This window comes from Pan troglodytes, chromosome 14 (assembly GCF_028858775.2).
Source record: "Pan troglodytes isolate AG18354 chromosome 14, NHGRI_mPanTro3-v2.0_pri, whole genome shotgun sequence".
NCBI lineage: Eukaryota > Metazoa > Chordata > Mammalia > Primates > Hominidae > Pan > Pan troglodytes.
The window spans coordinates 112,977,740-112,996,224 of record NC_072412.2 but is presented as its reverse complement, the minus strand read 5'-3'; the positions used below and the strand labels follow the sequence as shown (position 1 = coordinate 112,996,224).

The following is an 18,485-nucleotide window of genomic DNA, read 5'->3' as shown; positions in this document are numbered from 1 at the left end:
TAAATTCAAGTTTGCTTATTATCAGTACCATATGAACATAATTTGCATTGGGAACAACCACACATGAAAAAAATCAATGTCCAACCTAGCAAAAGCTACTATAATATTTATTTACTCATTCTATCCAAGAATAATAATGATAAGAACCAGCATTTTAACATGCTTTCATTCAGTTTCCAGAAGTATCCATGAGAGAGCACATACATATCCTTGAGCATTAAAGTTCACATTGTTTAGTCTATACCGTTTGTGTTTTTTTTTTTTTTTTGGATGTTTGTTTACAGGTGAATTAGTCACAACTGCCAGCATCTAAAATTCCATATCGCCTTTATTTGGTTAAGGGAAGATCTTTTTTCTGAATCCATTGTAAAACTGGGAGAAACATGAACTCTACCAATGTTAAGCTTTTGTGGTTGTTGATCCAGATAGCTAACATAATAAGAAAATACGTAAGCAATGATCGTTTTGCAAGGAGCAAGAGTCTAAACTTATTCCTTCAAAATGGGTTTTTAAAGGTGGAGATTGTGCCCTTTATAATGAAATGTGGAGAAAAAAAATGCCCAATTCTGTTTTTTGAAAAGGACAATGAGGATGAAGTATGAATTGCTTATTATTAATCTGCTTCTGGAACCTTGTCAGGCTGGTGGAGGGAGAATGAATAAATATCAGACAAGTTCATCTGTACCATGATTAATTATGTAACAGCATATTAACCACTCCAATTTTAACCACTTTTCACAATGGCCATCATTTATATCATGAGCCTTATATGCCAATCCCTGGATTATTTTTAGGATGTAAGAATTTTCTATATATAGGAAGATAGATTAATATTCAACTTCAAAGTAATTTTTTTATTCCCCTCCTTTTAATGACCACTAGTTAATGAGGCTAGCACCAGGGCTTAGGTACCTAGGGCATAACATTGGAAACTATAATAGGTTATTCTACTTGACAAATGTGGAGCAAAGAGATGAACTCAAGGCCCTACCTCTTGGAAGATAAAAAAAAAAAATCAAAATGTAGGAAGCCACATTTTAACAGTAAGTAATTTTCAAATATGGACAGAAACCAGGGCAGACTGTGGAGCACAGTAGACACAATAAGATTAGAATCCTACGTGACTGCCTCTCAGGACAAGATGTGCCCGCCAATCATTTTTGTTGGTTGATAGCGCATGTAATTCATGGGCATGTCAGCCTAACTTAGCAGTACCATGTGGGTGCAGTGAGTTTGAAAAGCATTTCAAGATCCTTGTCAAGATCCTTTGGCATTTTGTGCATGCAGTTTTACCTTAACATCAGGAACACACAGAACAAAGGTTGAGTCCTGGAGCATCTCTAAGTAATTATTTTTCCTCCTCTCATCATTTCTCAGACCCGGAGAGAAGGGAAATATAATGGGCAGGAAGAAGGGATTCAGCTCCCATTGCTGCAGAGGATGAGCAAGAGAAGTAGGCTCTTATGCATGGACTCTGGAATGGCAACTTCAGGAATAGTCCTTGCAGCCTCCCTGCTGGGATGGCTGGCTCAGTGCTCAGTGCCAGTCAACTGAGCTGCATGCCAGAGTTCCAACCAGACCTTGGATCCCTAGTCCCAGGTGTTAGACCTTCCACCAAGGGTAGTGCTCTATCCTCCAAATATGCCTCCAGGCCACCTTGCTTCCTTTGGCCTCTGCCATGATCTTAAGTAATTTTGTACATATTTAAATGTATATTATACATGCAAACATATAAACACGTAAACACACACGTATAGTCTGATTAATGTTAATCAGTCAGGTATTATTGATACTTTTCTACTTTGTAATCTTCATTCAGAAGTCACAAAAAAATCCGCAGAGCTCCTGATGTGAGAGTTGAGCAGTATAGACTGCTGAGAACCCCATCTCTACTGCAGGTTGAGAGAGGACTGTGCTTATTCTCCTGATAAGCTATAACTTAACGAGGATAGCACTACAGCCGTACAGTTATTTCAGTAAGTGCTAAAAATGTGCTTTTTCAGAATATTTTCCATGAGTACTTGGCCTTGCCTAAAAGGCTTGTTTCCATGACAAGCTGTAGTCTACTCAGGGGCAGAATGATCATTTGCTGTCATGGCTGTCCTGATGATCAGTCAGTAGCCACTCAGTCCCCCGGAGTGCTTTAAATATCAGAATGGGATGTTGAGATGCTTTCCTGATTGTAAAGAGCTTTCACTGTATATGTTCTTGGTAGCACAGCTGTGCCTATTAGAGCACGAACACAGGGGCACTTCCCTGAATGTTCTCTCTTGCACTTCTACAGAACTGGATGTGGCGCTGGCCTTAGCAGAGATCTTTTGCGAACACAGAACGCTTCCATTAAGAGCTGCACTGTGTTCTCCCACATTTTTATGTTGATGCCCTTACCCCCAATCTGACTATATTTGGAGATAGAGCCTGTGAGGAGGTTAGATGAGGACATAAGCCACTAATCTGATTGGATCAGTGCCCTTGTAAGAAGAAAAAGACACAAAATGTCTCTTTCTGCCACGGGAGGACACAGTGAGAAAGTGCCTGTCTGCCACCCAGGGAAAGAGCTCGTACCAGACATGGACCTTGCTGGCACCTTGAACCTGGACTTCCAGTCTTCAGAACTGTGAGAAAATAAATATTGGTTGTTTCAGCTACTTAGTCTAAGAGATTTTTTATGGTAGCCTGAGCTAAGACAAAATCCTAAACCTCAGCCCCTCAGAATGTAACTATAGGTGAAGATAGGGTCTCTAAAGAGGTTATTAAGATAAAATGAGATCATTAGGGTGGTCTCTAATCCAATATGATCGACATCCTTATTTACAAAAAGGAGGTTGGGGCACAGACACGTACAGGGGGAAAATTATGTGAAAACATGGAGAGAAGACGGCCGTCTACAAGTCTATGAGAGAAGCCTGAGAAGAAACCAACTCTGCTGACACTTGATCTCTGATTTCCAGCCGCAAGAACTGTTAGAAAATTAATTTCTGTTTCTGAAGTCACTCAGTCTGTCATCCTTTGTTATGGCAGCCCTAGCAAGCTAATGCAGTTTCAGAGAGAACTGCAAACTTGCTGTCCAACCAAAGCCCTAATGACGTAGGAAGATAAACCCCCAGCAGACACGCCTATGAGTCCACGGTGACACTTCTCGGTGACCCAGCTGTGTAGTCCGAGGAATCTTAAAGGTGAATCTAAGAAGGTGCTGATTTGACTGCGTCTTCCTGGGAAGCTCTGAAGAGGTACTAGGAGGCTTGCCATTTGTCTTTTTCCCATGTCTATGGCCTTGAATGAGGCCATTACTGCCTTTAGTGTTGGGAAGATCTTGGCTTTTCCTGGAATCATCTCCAGGGCTGACCTAGTGAACATAATCAATTCAGCAACCACCACAGAAGGTATAAGTGTAATGAATGGAATCAATTCATTTAGTGTGATCAATAAGATGATCTTGTTTTTAAAAAATCACCTGTCAACAGACTGCAGTCATGAAAAGAATGGCAACCAACATTTACTCATTGGATGAGTTATTATTGTCTGGACTTCTCTGAGAACATTAACATTCTCATTTCTCATGTAGCGCTTCAAAAGACCCTTAATTTCTTTAGCAAGGGGACTATGCCTTATATTGTCATCTCTCTCCTAGCATCTAGCACATAATGTGAAGTTAAAATGATGTTGTTTGATTTAATGAAGCAGGATATCATTGGATGTCCCCATTGGAGGGCCCCACTGGTGACATCTCCCGCCATTTCTGGTTCCCATAAGCAAAATAATGGTAGAGACTGTTTTGTTCTTCTTCCTCCTTCCCTGTTCCTTGTTTTTGTTTTTTCTCCTATTGTTCCTTCCAGGCCATCTTTTGGCTGCTAGCATCCACTCAACATGATCCATATATTTCTTGACAATGCCCAATTGTCCATAATTTTCTCATTGTATTTTTCTCCTATGAAAAGTTTGCCTTAGTGTAGGCATTTGTATGAGAAAAAGTCTAATAATGGAATTTGCCCCAAATTTCAATAATGTTAAGAATATATTATATCTTGGTACCTTTTTATTTGACAAAAAGATTTTTAAAGAAACCTTTCTGTGATGAAATTGGACTATGCAGTATCACCAGCCTTACTACCCTGGTAATGAGATATGTCTATACACAGGCCTGTGATGGCCCCAGTTTACAACTTTGTCTTGGCTTACCTAATAATAGCTCCTTCTTTCACTCTCAAAGGTGTCCCAGTCTGAAGGATAAATTATATGGTCACAGCACATATACTCTATACATTTAGAAGAGAGTTTCAACACCAAAAGTAACCCTATTATTTGCAGACCTTATTTATTTTAAGCTGTTGAGATTTTCTCAGGTACATTAGCTATATACTGCCACAGTTCGTCTGAAAGCTGTGGAAATATTTCCCAGTATCATTTTAATAAGTTACTGAACTAGTGACTTCCAGTGAAATAGAGATTACAGGTTTTAATTAATACCTTCCCTTGAGCATCCACTAAAATAGTAACTTATTAGATTGAATGCTAATAAGGAAAAGGATGATACAATATACTAAAGTGCTGCATATAAATCCAAAAGTGGATTTGGTGTTGACAGCATGCGTTTGTTACATTCTCACAAGATCCCTCCAGTTGATTACTTACTTCCTATACATTTTAACACTACTTCCTCAGCTACCAATCTCTACAGGTATTATATAGCAATTTACTTTTTATTGTTTTAGCTAAATATCTTAGAAAGTACCTCTTCATCTGTCTTGGTTGGAAATACCATCAGCCTTCCTTGCTCAGAAAAAAAAAAAAAGAAAAAAAAAAGAAAGTACCTCTTCATTTCTTTCTCATTTGTGATACTCAGCATTCTAAATGCAGAAATATTATGTTATTTTTTCATTTTTATCAATTTTTATGTAAACTGCCTAGAGTTATGTAGAGTTTTATTGTGAAAATAAGTCCTCTCAAGTCACCTTGACTGATTCCCATGGTTAGTGTCTTTTAGATAACTCTCAAAGAATCATATTGTTTATTGTGGTTAATTTAATCATCAATAATGATGGCTGGCGGACATAAACATTAACATAATCCCTACCCTTTTCTTTTAATTGAGCTATTTCCTTTTAATTGTCTCTGTCTTTTCATTTCTATTGAAGCGAGAACCCTATGGGCCCACTGAGCCATGGAGTGTTTGAAAATTAAATAACATCTCCTTCCCCATGAGGAAATGGACTCCTAGAGAGGCTAGACGTTTTGCTTCAGGTTAAATAGCAAGTTAATTTGTTCGTGTCTCAGAGCAAAGACCTTTATTTCCCCACTGCTTGCACCAAATATTGATAAGTTTGAAAACATTATATAGAATCTGGATAAATTTCCATGAAGCCAAATGACTAAACTGGATGACCTAGAATAGTGAGAAGTTAGCTTTCTCCTCCTTCTTCTTGACAAAAATACTCTCATTTAGATTTTAGATTTTAAATCTAAAATTTTGGAAAGCTGAATAAGCTATAAATTGAAGTTAAGGGACCTTCTTCTTTCTCCTGTAACTCTTTATAGTAACTAAAAATATCAAAGCAAACCTAAAATCCCGTTAATAGATTATTTAGTTAGCGTGGGTAACAGAATTTTACTTCGTGCTTATTTTTCCTCACCACCTCCATTTCTTGCTTCCTTTCCTCCTCTGGACTTGACGCTGTGCTACACACTAGTGTTCCTTTAGTTCCTAAAATGAGCCATTATTTCCTTAGCATTGTCCATACCCCATGCCCCACCTGAGACCATTGACTCCTCCATGTCCACTGTGGTTAGATCCTTCTTGCAATCTCAGAATAACAGGTTGTTAAAATGGAGCTGTTTCACCAGGAGTTCTGCCAAGAGTCCAGGATGGTAGATGGCACCTTCCAAACTAAGACTGTAGGTCACACTCAGATAATTTGCAAGGGGACAGCACCAAACAGGTTTTGTGATGCTGGTTGACCAGTCACCTCCAGTCTGTGTAAGAGGGCGGAAAGACCCCAGTGTATTACTTGAGATTACACACACATGCATGCACGCGCACACACACACACATGCTTGGAGAAAGAATCTTTGATATACTTTAAGTCTCACCCTCACCCCTAAAGACCCCTGCCCATCACCACAAATCTTGGAGACTTCAGCCAGATAACATAAAGACAGAGAGAGACCTTGGTGTCTCCCTTGCCCTTGGAAATGTTTACAGTGAGAACCTGTCTGGCCACTTTTGAAAACAGAACCAAGAAAAATTGCTGCATGAGAGGGCTATCTCTGCTATCAGAATTTGTTAGGAAAAAGGATGCATGAGTGTTTAGCAGATCCTGTGAACTGGAGCAGCTGAAGAGATTGAGGGTGCTGAGTAAAGAGCTGGAGGAGCTTCCTGTTTCCTGGGACTGAGCAAGGACTCAGAACCAAGCAGTTGTGCTGGTGATGCACTTTCCAGGGTGAGGGCCCCTGCAAGGGTGAATCTCCAGGGACTGGAAGGGAAAGAATCTCTGAAGATTGCAAAAAAGCACCCCATGAAAGAAAGATCCACTCCCAGCTCACTTGTCCTTCCTAAGGGTCCAATGCTAGAGGTCAGCAACAAAGGGAGACAAGCAGAAACAAGGGAAGACAATTTGAGGATAACAGGCAGGGAGCAGTCACAATTTCAAATAAAGTTTGACAATTTTTATAATTTTGTGGACTAAAGATTTTAATTCCTAAACTGAGACCATGACTTTGAGATGCAAAGGATCTACAACAGTGTCAACAGAAAGAGTCAAACTGTAAGATATTTTAAGAGATTTATTCTGAGCCAAATATGAGTGACCGTGGCCTGTGACACAGCCCTCAGGAGGTCCAGAGAACATGTGCCCAAGGTGGTCAGGGTACAGCTTGGTTTTATATATTTTTAGGGAGGCATGAGACATCAATCAAATATATTTAAGAAATATATTGGTTTGATTCAGAAAGGTGGACAACTCAAAGCGGGGGCGGGGCGGGTGCTTCCAGGCTATGGGTAAATTTAAACATTTTCTGGTTGACAATTGGTTGAATTTATCTGAAGACAAGATCAATGAGAAGGAATGTTCAGGTTAAGGTAAAGGATTGTGGGCACCAAGTTTTATTGTGCAGAGGAAGCTCTCAGATAGCCAACTTCAGAGAGAGAGAGGGTTGTAAGTGTTTCTTATCAGACCTAAAAGGGTGCCTGGCTCTTAGTTGATTATCTTCTGGATCTGGAAAGAAAGGAAGGAAAACAAAGAGGCAACGAGATTCTTTATAGGATGTGGATTTTTCTCACAAGGGACTTTGCAGGACAATTTCAAGGTATGGCAAGGAAATGTATTTGGGGGTTAAATATTTTTTCCTTTTCTCGTAACATTATGCCAGAGTCAGATTGAAAAGTAAGTCACGATATATAGGGTCAAATAAAACCCATCTGATGAGAATTTATGGTTTGTAGGGCATTACTCCCTAGACCGCTTAGGTAGGAATTTGGGCAAGATAAAAAATTAGAGCTTAGTCCTCAGCAGTTTTCTATCATCTGAGAAGGAGGAGGTGCTTCCAGGGACCCATCTTGGACATTATCCCCAGAGCTAGGAAAAACTCCTTACATGGAAGAGATTTAAATAAAGAAGTGAAGAAAAAGGATTGCTTTTCAATGACATCCCCAAATATCCTGTGTCCTGGGTAGTAGTGACATCTGCACTGATGCTCCTTACTCCACACTTTATTCCCAGAATTCACTGTGATGCCTGGCACATGGTAGATGCTCAGTAACTTTTAAAAAGAAATGCTAAATGCAGTGATCAGTGTCTGTCTTTTCTTTCATTTTCTAAAACAGCCTCTATTATTAATTATTATTATTATTATTATTATTATTATTATTATTGACCTTCTGGCTGCAGGTCTTGACTTTTGGTCGTGTAGATGTACAAAAACGATTGTTTTACAAATACCCTATTGTATCTGAAGCTTCCTGCAACTTCTGGCTGCCCTTTTTATGTGAAGTCTGGCAATTTACTTTATCTCTCTGTGCCGTCCCTCTCTTATCTGTGAAATGACAGCATTGTCCAAGGTTGGCCCTGGATAGTAACTAATCATGTCTATTAATCAACTTTCCCTCAAGTAAATTCTAATACCACTGGGTTTTGTTTGTTTGTTTGTTTTTTGTTTTTGAGATGGAGTCTCACTCTGTCGCCCAGGCAATACCAGTGGTTTATACATATCATTGCTTATCTGTTACTGTTCTAATGTTTTTGGCTTTTGCATCTTATTTATGTTTTAAGATACTTTATTGATTCAAGAATTCAAAAGATTATAAGCTTTCTAATGTCAATTTATGTTTCTGGTCAAAAAGGAAAGGTATTTTAAATAACCTTTTAATAATCTTTCCTTTTTTTTTTTTTCTTTTTTGAGACAGAGTCTCACTCTGTCACCCAGGCTGGAGTGCAGTGGCATGATCTTGGCCCACTATAACCTCCACCTCCCGGGCTCAAGCAATTCTCATGTCTCAGCCTCCTGAGGAGCAAGTGCCACTACGCCAGGCTAATTTTTATATTTTTAGTAGAGATGGGGTTTCACTATGGTCTTAAACTCCTGGCTTCAAGCGATCTGCCCCCGTCAGCCTCCCAAATTGTTGGGATTACAGGTGTGAGCCATGTTGCCCGGCCAATAATCTACTAGTGAATATATTTTACTACTAAAGTGGGCCAACCATTAACTTCACCTAGAAATTGTGAGGTAGATATAGCTATGTTGAGAAAGAGAAATCAAACCTAGAAGTTTTATTCTCATGTTTAAACATCTGACAAGGCATGTTTTAGAGATAATAATTAAGAAATAATTGGGCTATTAAATCTAAGTTCTTTGATTTAATTTTTTTGCAGTAACTGTCACATCAAATTACGTATATATTATAAATTTACGTCCTTGAAACAATTTATTCTTTCAATAAGTGTTAATTGAACAGTGCTAAATGCCAGGCACTGTTCCATGCAGTTAGAATGGATCTTCAGTGAACAAAAGAGACATGATCTTGCCTTCATGAGCTCGCATGCCATTGTGTATGTGTGTTTGTGTGGGTGGACATACGGCAAACAATGAAGTAATAAATAGCTAAATAGATGGCATTTGTGCAAGTTTGCTACAGCTGCCATAGTGAAGTATCACAACCTTGGTAGCTTAATCAACAGAAAATGATTGCTTCAAATTTCTGGAGGCCAGAAATTTGAGATGAAAGTACTGGCAGAATCGATTCCTGAGAGCTTCCCAGCCCCTCCCCTTGGCTTGTGGATGTCTGTTTTCTCCCTGTATCTATGTCGTCTTTCTTCTACACGTGTGTCCACATTTCCTCTTTTTCATAAGGACACCAACTATAATGGATTAGGGTCCACTCTAATGCCCTCATCTTAACTTGATTCCCTCGGTAAAGACCCTGTCTCCAAGTGAGGTCACATTGTGAGGTACTGGGGGTTAGGACCCCAACATATCTTTTTGTGGGACACAATTCAACTCATAACAGTGTGTTCCAATGTGATAAGTAGTTTTGACAGGTACCCGGAGTGTCGAAGTGAGCCGTTGGCTACTGCTGAAGAAGCAGCCGTGTAACATAGTAAATTATGTGGCATTCTCACTCCTCCTGGCCGCTGTGGCCTGTCTCTGAATGTCAGGTATCAGGAAAAGCACAGGTACCACCGGAAGGTGGACTGGTGGCTGTCTCAGTGCGGCAACTATTTTATCCCCTGAAGCCTGAAAATTGCATTCTGCTGACACGTCCTTCTATCATGGGAAGTGACATTTTAAAGATATTTACAAGTTATAGCAGGTTTAGAAATAGTTTACATGAATGTGTAATGTATTATCAGTATATCCTTACATCTGTTTTTTCTCTACAACAATTCTTGAGATTTTTTTTTTTTAATTGACTGGAAAGATGTTGCTATCCCTGCCATGGTGCAGGTTAAAGGACAGTTGTTTCCTGGATTGATGCCCTTTCTAGGCTCCCCCACATTCTGCATACCGTGATGAAGCTGTGGCTATGCAGGCTCAATTCCCTTTAAATACATTTTACTTTTTCTTGATGGAGTACACTTACTTGCTTAAAGAACATTCATTGGAAAACCTGCAGTGTCTCTATCTAGGGAAATTTATTTTTTCTTTAGTTTGTAAACTCTTGTGTTGAACGATACCTGATGTGTCTTGTATGGCACTGAGGTCTTGTTTTGTATGAAATGTGTACTTTCTCAGATATATGGGGCCATTCTTCCTAATTTTTGAAGCATTCAAAAAGAGGCAGTGTTGGGACAAACATATGAATAAGAATCTAACACAGATTTATGCACCAGCATAGCTCCCCAGGCCACACTGCTTTTACAGTTTCCAACCTAGTTGAGAATGGAGCTTTTAGCAGAGGGCTTTTGAAAAAGAGAGATGTCTAAGCTTTTATATTTTGGTCCAGTACCCTGGTCAGTAGACATAAAGTATTCTGCATAATAAATACATGATAGCTTTTCTCTTGCATGAGATCAGAGTCAGAAAAAGTCTCTTTTGAGTGTATTTCAAATGACGTACATTATAAATGATTAAGTACTATAAGGGAAATTCTGGGAACGTTCTGTTATGCCTCTGATCTTTTAATAACTACACCAGAGATTAGCAACCTGTTTATTGCTAAAAGCCACTTTGCAAGGGGAAAAAGGCAATGGACAGAGGCTGGTGCTACTGACATTCTACAAACATTCACTCAGGGAGGGTTCAGCTAGACAGGTGTACAGCGAGGGTGTACAATAGACAGGCAACTGGTACATTTTAATGAATGAGAATGAAGAGACAAGAAAGAAAAGCAAAAAGGAGACCAGCTATGCTAAGAAAGTCATTGAAAATACCATCACTATGAGTTACTCAAGGGTAGCATTTTAATCATACTGAAGAATGACTTAGGTTTTGAAAAAAGTACAAGTACCTATGAATTTCAGCAGTTTTATGCAAAATGAGGGCAGCTGCTGCACCAATTGTTAGCTTTCTGGGCTTGCACAGTCAGCACTTTTCTCTTGCATGCAGTCTGACTCTCTAATTCTGCTGTAAGCTTTTGGGAAGGCTTGGCCTTTTAGGACATTTTGATTATATAACTCTCATCTCGGATCAGAAGTGATCATTGAAATGGTGTCGTTTTTGGGAGGTGGGGGTTCATTTTTGTGACACTGAACAGATACTCTGTACCATCCCAGAAAACTCCTTTTTAATCTAGCAGCATGCTTTCAATTGAACAAGACAGCAGTAGACCGGCAGCCACAAACCCTAATCAGTGGGGGTTGACAGTAGCTCGTTAAATGCATGAAGATAAGTCATGTCTTATTTGGGAGGCTTCGGCTTTGTGAAGGAATGAAGGAACCTGCTGCTTGGTGCTGTGTAATGGAGGTTGAACTTGGGACGGAAGCTCTGTGTCAGATGTTATCCCACCTGTGGTCATGGAACTAGAGAAATCAATTCATACAAGGAGTAATATAGATTTGCGAAACATCTCTGAGTTTTCAAAGGTTCACATTTGGATCCCTTCCAAAAAGTAATTCAATTTCCATGAGGACTGTCGAAATTTCTAAGACATTTAAAATGGCTGAAATGCCTTTTATTGGGCATTTTCCTTTTTCTACCCAGGGATGCATCTACCCATCATAGTCGTCTTTATTTGAAGCAGCTACTGAAGTTTTTGGTAAAGGTTTGTGTTTTGTTGTTGTTGTTGTTGTTGCTTTTCATTTTTCTGTGCATAGCTAATACATGAACTGCAATCTTTCCAGACTCAGAAAATATATCATTCTTTAGTCTGGCATGCCAACTGCTAGATGAGAGCTGCTTGTAGTTTCTTTCCAACATGTCATTTTTACTTAAAAGACAACTTTGTTCTCACCCTTTTCCTGGAATATCCATCATCTTATATAACTTTCCTTTGGCCTCTAAGCTCTCGGCATGGAAACCTAAGTGTTTTTCGAGGTACACGTGGACGTACTAGAATGAAATAGCTCAGATAACTTAAGGAAATGGCCAGTGAAAGATTTGTGGCCATATTTGTGACAGCGTCATAATAACTGCATCAGCATCAGCATATTAAAGTTTGAGGTCACCAGGCCATCTCCCTGGTTTGGCAGAGGCAGGTGATTGTCAAGGATCACACAGTTAGCTATTGCAAAACCAGGGCAAGCACTGGAGTGCTTATCACAAAAACAAGAATTTACTGGGCTTAGGGATTTCGAAGAGTCTTCCCAGAGCAGGTGGCAGCTCAGTGGCATTCTAGAGAATGAACAGGAGAAGAGCTATGGAGGGACTTTCCAAGTCATGGAAACAGTTGTGTAAAAGCCAAGTTTCCAGAGACATCAAATTGCATGTTCACTTAAGGAGAAATGTAATTTCCACCATCATTTCTTAGAACTGAAGAAGATACTAAGCAATTTGACTTACAGTCAACCAAGAGGGGGTGGGGTTGCCTTTAGACACTTTATGTTGTGAATAATCTAGAAATCATGTTAATGTAACTTATAGGAAAAGACATTTTGAATGATGAGATTTTTCTATCAGCCTGAATGCCAAGTTTACTAAACAAGTTCTCACTAAAAAGACAAAACATGTAAAGTAAGATAATCTTGTATTCTATAGCATTCAATAAAAATTTTAATACATTTAAAGGTGGAAGCTCTATTTTAAAACTAAAATTGGTAAGTATCTGGTTTTTATAGACCTTAAGGTATCCTCACCCATTTCAAGATTTCTTGTGTAAAACATCACTTTTAATTTTGCCGTTGTGAAATAATGGACTGCTTATCTTCCAAGAGGTATTATTTTTTTCTAATTCATTGTTTGGATTTAACAAAGCAAGGACCATTCTGTTAAGTTTCAGTATTATAACTGAGTGAGGAAAAAATGTTTAAAAATATGATATGAAATAGCACTTTCTATAAATGGGAGAAAAATGTAGAAGTATCGAATTTGTTCCTTTTAATACTATTTTTAAAGAATTGGCATATACAGATTGCAAACTATTGAACAAAACAGAATCTTGTTCTTCAAATAGCCGGATACCTTGTTATTTTAAGAAACTTTCAGTGTAATTAATTTCTAAGAACTTAAATTGCCTTTACCTCCTTTCTTTGTCATAGATATGCATTTTTTTCTTTCTTTTTTTTTTTTTTTTTTTTTTTTGAGATGGAATCTCGTTCTGGCACCCAGGCTGGAGTGCAGTGGTGAGATTTTGGCTCACTGCAACCTCCACCTCCTGGGTTCAAGCGATTCTCCTGCCCCAGCCTCCTGAGCATCTGGGATTACAGGCACGCGCCACTATACCCAGCTAATTTTTGTACTTTTAGTAGAGATGGAGTTTTGCCATGTTGGCCAGGCTGGTCTTGAACTCCTGACCTCAAGTGATCCACCCTCCTCGGCCTCCCAAAGTGCTGGGATTACAGGCGTGAGCCACTGCGCCCTGCCAGATATGCTTTTAAGACAATTGAAGACGTTTTTATTTAGAAAGGAAAGAGAAAAAGAACCAAAGGAGGAGGAAATACTTATTGTTTAACTGAACTGTATAAAATGAGATATTGTTAGCTTTAGAGATTTTTGAAATCATAATGATAGGAATAATAGCTAACATTGAATTACTCCTTAATATGTGCCAAAGCCACTGGTCACCACCGTATGTTATTATATAATTTAGTTTTACAACTACATGAAGTGGGTATGGATATTGTCACCCACTTTCTGTAGATGGAGAAACAGATTTACAGGGAATAATGTGCTTGCTTGAAGTCCCAGAGCTAAGCAGTGGATCTGAGCTTTTAACTCAGGCAGCCTGACTCCCAATCTTAATGGTATAACCAGTGGGAAACACACTCCCTGTTGCATCCTGCCTGAGAAAGCAAAGTCTGTAACACATGTGTTTGGTTTAGTTTTCTTTTTGTATCAGATGGATAAAGACAGATCTTTCTTCAGATTTTTGTTCACCACCATGGTTCACCTTCTTTTGCTTTAAATACACTTACACTCAAAGTGAGGAAAGTTAATTTAAAAATCAATATAGGGCACACAAAGGTTCATATGTTATCTGTGTCTGATTAGGAAAAAAAAGATGCCTTGCCTGGTTTTATTTAATTAAATAATAATGTATTCACTTCTAATTTGATAAGAAATATGATTTTATTTTAGTCACGATAAAGGGATATAAATTATATGGATAAAAGCAAAAAATAAAAAAAAAAACACCAAAAACAAATTTTCACACTCCAGATAAAACTTTGAAGGAGTAATTTGCTTGTTTGAAATTTAGTAGTTATTTAATAGCTTTGGTACTAAACTTGCAGACTGTATGAAAAGCAAAACTAAAGGCCAAATCTAGATTTCTGTAAAGGTACATGGACATTAGAGGTTAGATGTACTTGTTCTAATACAGAGCAGGCAGGGTTTTTTTTGGTTTGTTTTTGTTTTGTTTTGTTTTGTTTTTGAGACAGGATCTCATTCAGTCGCCCATTCTGGAGTCCAGTGGTATAGTCACAGCTCACTGCAACCTCAACCTCCTGGGCTCAAGTGATCCTTCCACATCAGCCTCCCATGTAGCTGGGACCACAGGCATGAGCCACCATGCCTGGCTAATTTTTTAAAGAAACTTTTATAGAGATGGGACCTTGCATTGTTGTCCAGGCTGATCTTGAACTCCTCAGCTCAAGTGATGCTCCCACCTCAGCCTCCCAAAGTGCTGGGGTTACAGGTGTGAACCACCAAACCTGGCTTAATGCATGCAATTTTAAATTGCATTTAACTTGAATTTGTAAGGCAAGTAATACATACTTGCATTAAGAATATGCATTAGAAATGGACTAGCCAATTTATCTTTTAGGTAAATAATCTTATTTGAGAGTTGCGTCTTAACTTCCTATGTTACTAATTTTTCAAAGGCTTTTTCTTCTTAAACTGGGCTATAATTACATGCCATGAATTTGTTCTTGTTTAAGGGAACAAGTGCATGTTGTCAGGCAAATTGCTCTTCTGGTGCAAGGAATGGGAATATTATTCCCAAAATCTTTTAGTTGTTTCCCAGAATATTTTTAAGCATGACAAAGCTATAAACATCAATTACTTCCCAAGAATAAAAGCAGATAACTTCTTTTTTTTTTCTTTTTAAGCATGTAGTCCTTGTAAGAATAATGAACTTCAGTGGTTGATAGTTTCAGGAAAAGTAATGTGAAAAGATCATAAGTGAATTAATCTTGCACCTTAGGTATACAGAGTCCATGTACACAGTGGCTGATAGATATGTGAATTGAATAACTGTTAAATTCTAATCAGGTCAGGAGAACGCCACCAAAATTGTAGCTTGCAAATGAGGTGAATCACATAATAGATACTATAAATAAGCTAAATTTGACTAGCTCATTTTCAGGTTATAAAACCAATGACTATATTTTGGAAGAAAACTGTCACAAAATTATCTTGTCGTTTTATTCCTAAAGTTGTGTATTAGATAACAGTAATCAATCACATAATACCTTCAGCTATTGTTGATTATTACTGAGGTAAATTCACTTTTATGAAGCTGCAGGGATCTTGCAAACATGTGCTAAAAAGAATCCTTAGAGTTTAATAAGGTCATAAAATATTCAAACTGTACCCAACTACTAACTTGCAGTATTTAAACCCCTAGGAAATCTGAGAAAGGCTTGTATGTCCCAGGTATCAATCTGGGGTTTGTCTTTCAGTTCTCACTGGTGATTGCAGCTTTGAGCTCCAGAGCTGCTGTCTCTGGATATCTTGCAATCAATTCTTCATGCTGTTGTAGCTTTCTGTTGTCTGTTTCACACCCTTGTTTATTCCCTAAAGCAGAGCTAACACCAGCCACTTAGCCAAAAGGTGATGGATCACACAAGGGCAAAAGAGTTCAGGGGGAAAAAAGATTGAACTCAACATCAGACAACACCACTCATAGTGTCCATTGGTTAAGTTGGGGGCATTTTACCAAACGACCAATCAGCACTCTCTAAGTATGGCAAGGTTATGAGGACAAGGAAGGACAGTGGGACTGTCCCAGATTGGAGGAAACTAAGGAGGCAGGACAAGGAAAAACATGTGGGATCTCAGATCAGTTCCTGACATCACAGAGTCATTAAGGGGAAAAGTAAGGATTGCAGTTAACAGCATTATAACAGTATTTATTTCTCTTAGTTCTGATAAACTATAGTTATGTAAAATGTTAACATTAGGAGAAGCTGAGTGAAGGGTAACATTTTTGCAACTCCTCTGTAAGTCTAAATTTATTTCAATATATAAAGTAGAAAAATTAAGAAGTAAAACTCATTAAAGATGATAGGTTTGTATCTGTATGATTACAGAATATTAATGAGAATATTTAGCCAAACCCCTCTTTTCACTGAGTTGTTTATATAACTATTCAAACACGATTTTTGCTTTTAAGCCATAATTTATATGCCAATATATGCTGTCATACATGTACCATGTATATATCACGTACATATCATTTATATAGCAACTGGGTCATGGTGTTACAATGGATTCACACTTGTGTGCAGCAAATGTTATAAATTTGAAGAAAATAGAAAGAATAGAATGAACACAGGAAATGAAATGAGGGGGCACTTTCAGAAGCCCAGCAAGAGATGATAGTGGCATAGCAGTACCATTGTGAAAAGCAGAAAGTTTATATTGATGGATTAGGTGAGAGGTAGAAGAAAAAGAGAATTTGCAGATGACTCCTGTTATTTCTGCCTGAGCAATAGGGTGAGTGGTCATACTCTCTCCCTAGAGAAAAGTGCTTGGGGAGGAGCAGCCAGTAGTGGCAGGTGGAAGTAAAGCTGGGAATGCATCTTAAAGAGAGGCAATGGGAGAGAGAGGAAGAGATCAGGATGGAAAGCTAAGCAGCACTCATCCCCAGAGATGGATGAGTGGTAGCGACACAGTATTGAGAACAGCTACTAAAAAGCGCTAAGCACAAGCAAGAGTCGAGTCACCTTTCTCCTGGTGCCCCCAGGCATCATCAGAGGAACTTGACACCATCTATGAAACTCCCTTACTGTTAGATATTCCATCCACTATTCAGGAGTCCCCAACGTCTATCATTCCCAGCCCTTTTATCTGGAACTTAGTCTCTTTAGGAAGAGTGGGAGTGGGTGGGGCGGGGGGGGGGGTGGTGGGGGGCGGTGCGTAGGGATGCAGGTGGCAGAAAGGGCTATAATACCCTTTTCTGGAAATCTGTTTTCTACCAGGTGTGGTGGCTCACATCTATAATTTCCACTTTGTGGGACCAAGGTGAGAGGATCGTTTGAGCCCAGGAGTTCAAGACCAGCCTGGGCAACACAGTGAGACCCCATCGCTACAGAAAAATAAAATAGTTGGGTGTAGTGGTGCATGCCAGTGGTCCCAGCTACTTGGGACATTGAGGCTGCAGGATCGCTTGAGCCAAAGAGGTTGAAGCTGCAGTGAGCTATGACCATGCCACTGCACTCCAGCCTGGGCAACAGAGCAAGAATTTGTCTCAAAAAAAAAAAAATCTATTTTTTTCTTTATGTCGTCTTCCCCTCTATTCTAACGAACTTTTAAATACATATATATGAATATATATTTTATTTCATATATGAATATATCTTTTATTTCATATATGAATATATCTTTTATTTCATATATGAATATATCTTTTGTTTCATATATGAATATATCTTTTGTTTCATATATGAATATATCTTTTGTTTCATATATGAATATATCTTTTGTTTCATATATGACTATATCTTTTGTTTCATATGTGAATATATCTTTTATTTCATATATGAATATATATTTTATTTCATATATGAATATATTATGTCATGTATATTTGAGTATATACTTTTTATTTTACATATATATGAAATGAAAATAAACCAGTTCTACTAAAATGTATGTATTCTTTTTTTTTTTTTTTTTTTTTGAGACGGTGTCTGGCTCTGTGGCACAGGCTGGAGCGCACTGGCGCGATCTCTGCTCACTGCAAGCTCCGCCTCCCGGGTTCACGCCATTCTCCTGCCTCAGCCTCCCGAGTAGCTGGGACTACAGGCGCCCGCCACTACGCCCAGCTAATTTTTTGTATTTTTAGTAGAGACGGGGTTTCACCGTGTTAGCCAGGATGGTCTCGATCTCCTGACCTCGTGATCCGCCCACCTCGGCCTCCCAAAGTGCTGGGATTACAGGCGTGAACCACCGCTCCCGGCCCACTAAAATGTATGTATTCTTAAATCCCCATCTTTTAACAAAATCTTTTATCTTTTCCTTCAAAATAGAATATTTTTAGTTGTTGTTTATTTCTGGAATATACCTTCTTAAGAAGGAAACCACCCCATGTCCTTTGTACTGAAAAAGAGTGTGGGGGCCGGGGAGAATTTCAGGGAAGGAGATCGCTCTGATGTCTCAAAACTGCTTTGCCTTAGTACTCGGGTGACTCTGTGCTACGCAAATATAGACCCATGTTTTATATTTCCTTGGTT

The 18,485-nt window shown here is 38.7% G+C and overlaps 1 protein-coding gene across 3 annotated transcripts in view; it reads left to right on the top strand.

Moving 5' to 3' along the window:
* The window catches only part of NALF1 (NALCN channel auxiliary factor 1), an 860,969-nt gene that overhangs the window by 466,270 nt on the left and 376,214 nt on the right, over positions 1 to 18,485 (top strand). The window lies entirely within an intron of this gene.